Source organism: Citrus clementina, unplaced genomic scaffold (assembly GCF_000493195.1).
Source record: "Citrus clementina cultivar Clemenules unplaced genomic scaffold, Citrus_clementina_v1.0 scaffold_2, whole genome shotgun sequence".
NCBI classification, from domain to species: Eukaryota; Viridiplantae; Streptophyta; class Magnoliopsida; order Sapindales; family Rutaceae; genus Citrus; species Citrus x clementina.
The window spans coordinates 14495190-14506520 of record NW_006262688.1 but is presented as its reverse complement, the minus strand read 5'-3'; positions in this window follow the sequence as shown (position 1 = coordinate 14506520).

Genomic DNA, 11331 nt, shown 5'->3' with positions numbered 1-11331 from the left:
TGTGTAATTTTATTTATTATTTGAACTATAATGCAAATTATCGTACCATTATTAATTATTCTGTCATTCCTTGATAATTTAAGTAGGTGCACATTATGCGATAATTGGTTGGCTTTAAAGTTAATTTCATGGAATACATACAAGATTTAGGGTTTAAATATGTGTTCGTACTACATAGTAAATTAAAATAAGCATGGTTTACCAACTCAACCGTTTATTGTAATGATTAGGGGTGGGCATAAACCCACAACCCATGGGTTTATTCAAACTCAAATCAAATTAAATGGTTTGAGTTGGGTAAATCATTAAAATGGGTTAGATGTAGGTTTTATGTAGAAAATCATTTCATTATGGTTTGGGTATGGTTTACCCATGGGTTATAGACAAAACCCCAACACTAAAATTTTCAAATAAAATAAATGAAAACAAAATAAATGAACACAAATAAGTGAAAGACCACCATTAAATTTTTTACGGCGTGATCAATTGTCAACAGTTAGAAAATGAAAATAACAGTAAAAATAAATTTAAATTAAATAAATATTGTTGTAAATAACATAAATTTTTTTTCTTATTTACAAAAATAATTCCTCCCACATGGAAGGATTATCATAGAAAGAGCAGGAGACTCTACTAATGATCAATAATAACTCGGCTTAGACTGGGTCTGATATGCTAGATGGCGGCTAATTTTTGGTCAATAATTGAATGTAATGCCCATATTAAGTATTAAAACAAGAAATATATGTTTTGATATGAGCAAAAAAATTAATAATAAAATTTTTTCTTGTAATTATTTATTTTGTGAACATTTTCTTATAATAAATATTTTGTAATATTTTAAAATTAAATGTAAAAAGTATAGGTAAAATATTTTATTATTTATCTTATAATAAATTTTTATTTGTCAATCAAGTTTTCTTATAATAATTTTTTTATCATTTGACTAATAATTTTCTTATATATTTATTATAAGAAATTTCCACAAAATAAATAAGTATAAAAAAATTTTATTATTAATTTTTTTGTTCATATCAAAACATATATTTCTTATTTTTAATGCTTTATTTTTTATTTAGTTTCTATTCATGTGATTTATTTAATTTAGAATAAATATAAATAAAAGAGTAGTTGAAAATAAGGGTAATATTGTAAACTTATACTATTAGAGGAGTTTTTGGCCATTATAAAAACAGAAGAGGGAAAAATAATATATGTTGATTACTGTAGGGGGGAAACTGGCAATCTCCCTAAAATTAAACATATAAGTAGACAACATAACGCAAAACTACCAAAACGATAAATAAAAACAAATATTGCATAATTAAATAAATAACAAGTGGCAAAATTTATTATTAGATTGTTAATGTCATGTTTGTGAAAGTTTATTATTAAGTGTACGTTCTTATTTATTGAGAAATAATAATTTTTGTGATTAAACTTTATTTTGATTTTCTAGTATTCTTTAATTTAAGGATTAAGTTATTGTAAAATTTATAATTTTTATCCACTATATTTTTTTATATTTTAATATCAATTTAATAATTAATAACAATTAATAATTATTATAATTTTGATATAATTAAATTTTATTAAAATAAAAATTATTTTGATAATAAAATTCAAACCAAACCCAAACCAAACCCAAATGGTTTGGTTTGGTTTGGGTTAAAAATATTTGGGTTGGTTTGAGTTGGATCCAAAATTTTATGGTTTGGTTTGGGTTGACTTAAAATTCAACCCAAACCAACCCATGCCCACCCCTAGTAATGATAATACATTGATTTTGCATATGTGATGAAAAAATAATTGCAAGACCTTGTATAGTATTTAGCTTAATTCGATAATAACATACATATAACCTTACATTTGATTAGCTAGGCAAATCAACTCATCAAGTTTCCATTGAAATAATACACACATAAGAAAAAGTGTTTTTCGCTCGTTGGTTATTAGAGGCTTTCCGAAAACATCCAGGTGGAAATATGGTTTTCAAACTAAGTTTTGAATTGGTGGATGCTGTCAGAAGGAGTGGCGATGCCATACACAAAAAAGAAGAGAGTCATAGAATGGAGAGGCAAATAAAATTTTTGCACATTTTTGTTAATCCATAAAAAGATCTATTAAAACATAGAGATCTGTGGATTGATCTATCTCCATAAAAAAGAATCAATTGAAAAAGAAAGAGCCAAAATCGATCATATATTTCTTGAAACAAATGAAACAAAAACAAAATATCTTATTTTCAAATTCAACTTAGGTCTTAACACGTTGGTACAACCTACATGCTACATCTGCAACTTCAACTTATGATTAATTTTAGAATTTAATCTCGAAATATGCTTAAGTACAAATTTAGGTTCTCAGTGAATTAAGGGGAAAAAGTTCTTTTTACCACTAGAGTTTGATGCAATAGTCTATTTCATCATTGTTATTTAAATAATAGTTCATATTATCCTTTTTTTTTTATATATATATACAATAGCTCAAAACACCCTTTATTAATTTATTATTAGTTTATTGTAAAATTTATTGAGGGCAAAATAAGATTTTAAATTAAGGAGATACAAAGTATTTTAAAATAAAACTCTCAAATATAATTAAATAACATCAAATTTATTGAGTAAAATTAAAATTTAAGGATAACTTAATGAATAACAATACTAACACTATAGATTATTGCATCAAATAATATCAACACTATATTGTATATTCTATAATGTTATTTTTGTTTCATTAAGTTATCTTTAAATTTTAAATTTATGCACAATCCCAAATGGTAATACCCAAATTTTATTGGACCTTTATAGACATTTTCTTTATTAAAATTAGAGATTGATGAATGGAATTAGTAAGTAGATAAGTGATCATATTTGACTTGAATACTTGATATGATATGTGCATCTTTGGCTTTCAGAGAAGTGTTCAAGAGAGATAATAGGATTAGAATTTGATTTGATTTTATCTTGCCAAGCTGTGATTATTTCTCTAAGTTAAAATAAATGGGGATAAAAAGCAAAGTTAGGACAATATTCTATTAATATTTAATAACTATTCACAAGTTCCAAATCCTCCGTTCTTTTGGGTTCTCACCGTTCAAGATAATGAAAGGAAACAAAACAATGTGAAAAGGTAAAAGAGCAAAAGGGTTTGAGAAAGAGGAAAAAATATATAAAAAGACAAAGAGAAGAAGAGGAAAAAAAACAAGATTTAAAAAAAGAGTGGTAATAGATCTTGTTATTTTTGGAGTACAGAAGTACTATCTTGGAGTATCTCAGGGCTTAAGTTTGATGTTAGTAAAACACTCTTGGCTCATGTTTTATGAGTTTTACTGACTTTTTTATGTTAATTAAGAATGGATTAATGATGATTGAGATCATAAATTGACGAGTTTTATGAATAATACTAAATTTAAACAGAGAATTGCATGCCTTTAATAATATTTATTATCAAAGTTTTAATATTTTATAAATAATAGACATCTCAAGCTTGTTATTGAATTAAAATGGGTTTCAAAATTCTAAGTTAGGGTTGGTACGAGTCCAAATTAGGTTTATACCTACTCGAGACCAACCTGAATTTATAAAACAGGGCTCGGGTTCATGTCTTGATTTTTCACACGTGGGCCAAGTCAAGTGAAGAAAACAAACAATTTGAAGTCATCAATGGAAGAAAAAAAGATAAATAACAAAGAGAATTTGTTGGTGATGGCATAATGACACTAATTTCTACAAAATTTCATCTGATATAGCAAAAGAGACATGGATTGTTGATGGCATGAAAGATTTATTATCAAGGAGTCGAATTTGGAAGAGGTAATCATCAAGAACTGATGAGGTGCTTGTTTCATTTTTCTTTTTTTTCTTTTTTACTTATTAAAAATCAGGCACAGTCTAGGCTTCGGATTTTTGGCACCATGCCTGGACATGTGCCCGAAAATACTTGAGTATTGAAAATTAATATCCAAAACTGCTTTTATTAATACTTATAGGCCTGGTTCTACCCAGACTGCATTGGCTGGGTCAGGTCTGAGGGGGTATTTTTGCCACCTATTCTAAGTTTTGAATTTGTAATGAATTTTCGAAGTTGGTACACTGTCCTTATAAAATTATGCTTTTTTTTGTAGTAGTTCTAATTTGGATGACTTTTCTTACTAGTAAAAAGTCATTTAAAATTTATGAAACTTAAACTTTTATTATGCATTGGTAAACATGTTTATTTATTATACGTTTAATTTTGGAATGCCATATGAAGTAGATTAATTATGAAAATTCAGTAAGTAGGGCTACTGCCATTTATGAAATCATTTTTCAGAATTGATGGGTCTGAAATCTGATATGTTTTAAGCATGTTTTTGTACTTAAAGTCAAGTAAAATTTTTATTAGAGATTCTTTTACATGTTTAGTATGTGTGTATTTAATTTTATGACTTTTGGGCTTGTCTATAAATGTTACAAATTTTGAAATTTGCCTTATGCAACCTTGAAAATTGTTTTTCAGAAATGAAGTATCATATTATGAATCAGTCTTTATTATGTTTGAAAATTTTAAGTAGTCATAATATTTTTGCTTGATGCAATCATTTCTTTCTAATGTTATATAAGCTTGTTTCACTATATTTCAATTTTTATAATTAAAGTTTTAAATTTTTCTGTCAAGTGACCTCAACACTGAAATTTTCTGAATAATTTTTTGATATATGAAATGAAAATCTATTTTAAATATTTGTTATTGTGAAATAAATCTCACATTTTTATCTCAGAATATCTATTATGCTTTTTTGACATAATTTCAAATGGCATGATTTTTAGAGTTATATATAAATAGTTATGAAATTTCAAACAGTTTTCATGCAGTTTTAAATATTAAACATCACATTGACATGGTGGTGCATTCTGAGAACGGAGGGTATTGGAGATGTACAGGAATTTATGGCCATCCGGAGTCGAGGCAAAAGAACCATACGTGGACTCTGATAAAAAGGTTAGCTACTCTTTCGTCCCTACCTTGGCTGTGTTTCGGGGATTTTAATGAAATTTTAAAGGCTAGTGAGAAGTTAGGGGGAAATGATAGAGATGTGAGGATGATGTTAGAATTTAGAAATACAATGCAAGAATGTGAGTTGATGGATTTGGGTTGGAAGGGACAATAGTTCACATGGTCTAATCAACGATATGGACCTTATTTGATTGAAGAGAGATTAGATCGCTTCCTGTGCAACAGAGAGTGGGGCAACATATTTCATGAATCTACAGCAGAAACCTTAGTTACATAGACATCAGATCACAATCCTATTTTAATGAATATTGAGGAGAAAGGGAGAGGAATTAGATATCAGAAGAAAACCACTCCTCGTATCCATTATGAGGATTTATGGAGCCCCTATAAAAAATGTAAAGAAACAGTGAAGAAGGAGTGGCTGGATCATACAAAATGGAGTAGGGATAATGCTGTTTAGATTTAAAAAAAAAAGGCAAAAGAGTCTTTAGCGCAGTTTAAGTTATGGAGTAGGCACTTGGGGATAGAAATAAGCAAGCTGATAGATTGATGGAAGAGCTGAGGAATATAAAACAGTATCATCTTCACTATGTGGATGGGGATAGAATAAAAAAGATTGAAAAACGGCTTGATACCATACTCATAGATGAAGAAATTTACTGGAAACAGAGGTCTAGAGCAGATTGGTTGAAAGAAGGGGATCGAAACACAAAAAATTTCATGTAAAGGCTTCATTAAGGAAAATGAAGAATAAGATTTGGGGAATTTTAGATGAAGACGAGAAGTGGACAGAGGAAGCTGAAGATATAGAAAGAATGTTCTGCGAATATTTTGCAACTTTATTCTCTTCAATAAAACCTTCCCAAGCCCAAATGGAAGCTGCCCTTCAGGAGATGCCAGTCAAAGTAACAAAAGAGATGAATGAGATGTTAGATCAGCCTTTCTCGAAAAATGAAATTGTAGCCTCTCTAGCTCATATGTGCCCAACAAAGGCCCCAAGCCCAGATGGCTTCCCAGCAGTTTTTTTTCAGAAGCATTGGAAAGCAGTGAGTGAAGGAGTGTTAGCAACATGCATGCATATCCTAAATGATGGAGGTAGTATCACTCTTCTCAATCATACCCTTATTGCTTTAATTCCCAAAGTTAAGAAGCCTAGGAAAGTGACGAAATATAGGCCTATTAGCTTGTGTAATGTCATTAACAGAATTGTTGCCAAAACCATAGCAAATAGGCTAAAGCAAATTCTGCATTCCATCATTGCCACAACTCCAAGTGCTTTTGTTCCAAATAGGTTGATCACTGACAATATAATTATAGGCTATGAATATCTTCATAAAATTATATCCTATAAAAGCAAAAATGAGGGTTTAGTTGCTCTTAAATTAGACATAAGTAAAGCCTATGATAGAGTAGAGTGGAAGTTCTTAGAGAGTACAATGAGAAGGTTGGGTTTTTTGGGAAAATGGGTTGACTTAATTATGAGGTGCGTTACAACATCATTTTCTATGTGCTAATAAATGGTGTGGCAAAGGGCTTGATCCATCCCCAAAGAGGCTTGAGACAAGGGTGTTCGTTATCCCCATATCTGTTCATTTTGTGTGCGGAGGTTTTTTCTAACTTGCTGGTGCAGGCTGAAACCAAACACTTGATTCAGGGGTTGAGGTTTAGTAGAGAGCTGTCGATTACTCATCTCCTTTTTGCAGACGATAGTCTCATTTTCGCCAAAGCTAATACAGATGAGTGTATCAATTTAAATGTTGTGTTTGATTGCTATGCTGCAGCTTTCGGACATATCTTTAACTATGAGAAGTCCTCAATGTTTTTCAGTAGAGACATCCCAGCCAGACAAATAGATACAATTAAAGATATCTTTCAGTGCCAAGTGGTCTCAAGACATGAAAAATATTTGGGATTGCCATCAATGGTGGGAAAAAAAAAGATAAGCTTTTTCAATGATATTAAACTAAGAGTTCTTAGTAAGATATCAAGCTGGACCAGCAAGCTCTTCTCAAGTGGAGGGAAAGAGGTGTTGATAAAAGCAGTGGCCCAGGCAGTCCCTACCTATGCTATGAGTGTTTTCAAGCTTCCATTGGGACTTTGTGAGGATATTCAACAAGCTTTTGCAGGATTTTGGTGGGGCTCGAAAAAGGAACAAAGACATATCCATTGGGCGAGATGGGAAAAACTATGCAGCGCAAAAGGAAAAAGAGGCTTGGGGTTCAAAGATTTGTCAAGCTTTAACCAAGCTCTAGTTGCAAACCAGAGCTGAAGGATCATCCAATTCTCGAGTTCACTGCTAGCTAAAGTTTTGAAAGCAAGGTACTATAATAAGCACACATATTTCCTTAATGTTAAGTTGGGATATCAACCGTCCTTCATTTGGAGAAGTATTCTTTGGAGAAGACAAGTGATTCACAGAGGTCTAAGATGGAAAATAAGAAATGGGGAAAATGTGCAGATTTATGGCTCCCGATGGATTTCTAGACCTTCGACATTCAATATATTGTCCTAGCCAACTCTACCTGAGGAAGCTACAGTTTATGGTCTGATAAACGAAGAGCACAAATGGAATGAGAACTAGGGGTGGGCAAAATATCCGACCCGACCCGATTCGAAAAATTTCGGGCTCGGATCGGATCCAGTGGTGAAGAAAACCCGATTGGGTGAATTTGTCTCAACCTGATCAGATCATGTCCGAAAACCCGATCGGGTTGAGACAAAAAAAAAAAAAAGAAACAAAGCCAAAAATTACAATATCACTCACACACGCACACACAGTCACACACTCACGGTCACGGAGTCACAGTATCACACACTCACAGTCTCACACAATCACAGTATTCAGTTATTCACCATAAAAATTCGCAAAGACAAGACAACAACACACACACAAGTACACAACACAAAGTATTTAGTATTCACCACAAAAATTCGCAAAGAAAAGAACACACACAAAGTCACAAACCCTCACTGTCACTCACGGCCTCATGCCCTCACGTCCCTCACAAAGAACTGCCATTAGGACACACAGTCACAAAATGATCCAGCACTCAAGCTGTCAAAGACTCAAAGTGTAAACTGTCAAGCACAAGCAGCCAGCCCACACCCATTCATGTCTCACGGCTCACGGCCTCCATCGCTCACCACACGCAGCAAATGCACACGCACAGTTCACGGAGCTAGCTTCATCCGGCTACCACACGCTGCCAAGAACGACGCCAATCGAAGCTGAAACTGATTCGCGAAGATCGTGACCTGATCTACAGATCTGCTACAACCAAGCACTGGATCCACGCCTTGAATCCTCCACACCACCAGCACTCAGTCTGATTGAAGACCCACCCGGCAAGCTGCCCCCGGATCCACTCCAGTCTCCACCATTCACGGTTGTTTAGTGTTGACTCTCATTCTCTCAAAAAGTCTCTTGTGTTTTGGAAATTGGAAGCCCGAATCCGGCCTTTATACTTATTTAAGAGATGGTATATACTTAATAATAATTGTTATTTATTATTTTGTTATATGTTATATGAGAAATGTTAATTGCAATTTTGTATGTTAGTTATATATAATTATATATTGTTAAATTTTAACAATAAAATGAAAATAATCGGGCATTAATTTTCTGTTACTTATTAATAATTGATTTTTTGTATGAATAATAATGGTAGATTAAAAATTAAAATTAAATATTATGTTACAATATAAATTATAATTATATATGTCATATGATATGTGTAGTTGTGTACTTGTACAATAGTTTTAACTTCAACAAAAAATTAACCAATTTAATTGCAGTAGTTTCAAGTTTCAACTTCAACAAATAATTAATCAATTTAATTAATTGCATGATAACCAATAAGAAAATATTAAGTGGTTAAGTACATATAATGTGGGCATAAATTTAGGGGTTTTTAATAAGAATTAAGAATTTAAGATACGGATATGTAATTAATATTTTATTATTTTGGCCAATGGATAATTAGATATTATAAATTAAATAATTACATTAATTTCTTGGTTTTCTTTTATGGAATATGCATCTTGAATTCTTGATCATATATAAACATTATGGTGGAAAATTGGAAATATCGATTTCAAAAAGTTTCATAAAATTAAATTAACAATTATTTGAATCAATTTGTAATACTAAATATTAAGTAGATTTTTTTAATAGTCTTTTTGTGTTTTAATTTATGAATTAATGATTAATAATTATTTATTTGTATGTTTAGATGTCTGGACACTCAAGATCGAATTTAATAAGTGATGATGTCAATCAAAGTGTTCAAATGGAAGGAACTCAAAAGGCAAAGCGGAAAAGACCAGCGATGAAGAAAAGATCTGCAACGTGGAATCATTTTACTTTACTTTAGGACAATCCAAACAAATGCAAGTGCAACTATTGTGGTAGACAATATCAATGTCATTCAAGGCGTGATGGGATTACAAATATGAGAAATCATATACTGACTTGCCCTGCATACAAGACATTTCGGGAACAACAAGAGGGAAGTCAACAAAACTTGACAACTAAGGGTGGGGAAGGAAATGCAAATAATATGATTTTGGCTAAAGGGTGGAGTCAAGACACTTGTAGAAGGGTAGTCACCAAAATGATCATTATGGGTGAGTTGCCGCTTAGTTTTGTGGATAACAAAGGGTTCAGGCATTTCTGTAGTGTAGCCATTTTGCAGTTTGTTATGCCATCTCGGAGAACTATTAGTAGGGATGTTATGGATTTATTTTTGAAAGAAAAGACAATGTTGAAGAGTTTGATTTGCAACAACAAACAGCGAGTGTCTCTTACCACTGATTTATGGACTTTCGTTCAAAACATGAGTTACATGGTGATCACAACTCATTTTATTGATAGTGACTGGTGTTTGAACATAAGGATTATTAGCTTCAGTGTGATTAAAGATCATAGAGGGAAAACGATCGGTAAAAAGATTGTAGCTTGTTTACAAGATTGGGGTATAGAGAGGTTATTTGCAATAACCGTTGATAATGCCACTACAAATGATGTTGTTGTTAATTATATGACTATGCAATTACTTACTTGGAGGAATGATGATGCAATTGCATTGGCGGGTCAGTATATGCATTACGTTGTTGTGCACATATTTTGAATTTGATTGTTATTTCGGGGTTGAATGAATTGCATGCTAGTGTTGCCGCCATCTAGAATGTTGTGAAGTATGTGAAATCCTCCACTACGAGGCTATAAGCATTTAAATAGTGTGCTCAACAGGTGAAATGTCCAAATGAAACGGTTGTTTTGGATTGTCCTACTAGGTGGAATTCCACCTATTTAATGTTGATGACTGCATTGAAATTTCAAGCAGCCTTTGATAGAATGGCAGAGGTGGATAAACCGTATGAGGCATACTTTCTCGAGAAAGAAAATAACGCTAAGAGGGTGGGCCCGCCTGAACCTGAGGATTGGGAGAGTGTAGAACGAATTGTGAAGTTTTTGAAGGTATTTTATGATGCCACATTGTTATTTTCTACCTCTTTGAGTGTGACTTTTAATCTTTGTTATGATACCATTGGCTTAATTGAGAGCTCATTGACTGCATTAAAGGCAAGTAAAGATCTTTGGGTGGTGGCTATGACTTATAATATGAGGGAAAAATTTGATAAATATTGGGAATCTTCAGGGAAGATAAATAAAATATTGATTGCTGCCTCTATTCTTGATCCACGAGCTAAAATGGACTTTACTAAACATATTTTTGAGATCATTTTTACCAATGGTGGTTGGAAAGTTGAAGAAATGACCAAAGCAGTGAAAGATTTGTTGAATGAGCTTTATGATGCATACAGTGCAATGTGCTCTAGTTCCACACTATCAATGTGTAGTGAGAGTGTTCCTAGCGGCAGCTATGGTGGTACAAGTTATTCTCCTTATTTTACAACTGAGGTTGGTTTAGCGGAGGTTTCTAGTGGTGATGATGATGACATTTTTCGAGTTTCTCACCCTTTCCTTGGGTATGCTTAGAAAGTGTTTGTTCAGAATGAGGGCAAAAGAGTAGTATCTGAGGTGGAACGATATTTGAGTGACCCAGTTGAGGATTCGAGCAATCTTAAGCTCAATGCTTTGCTTTGGTGGAAGGTTAATGGATCAAAGTATCCGATATTAGAGAAAATTACAAGGGATGTCCTCGATGTTCCTGTTGTTAACATATATGTTTCCATAATATTGATTTTGATGATAACAAACAAAATTAAGAATGATTAATCTTTTAAGCCCAAATTATTTAATATTCTTTTTAAATAAATCATTATTTTTACATTATAAAGGTTTTATATTTAATGGAAAAATGATTTTAT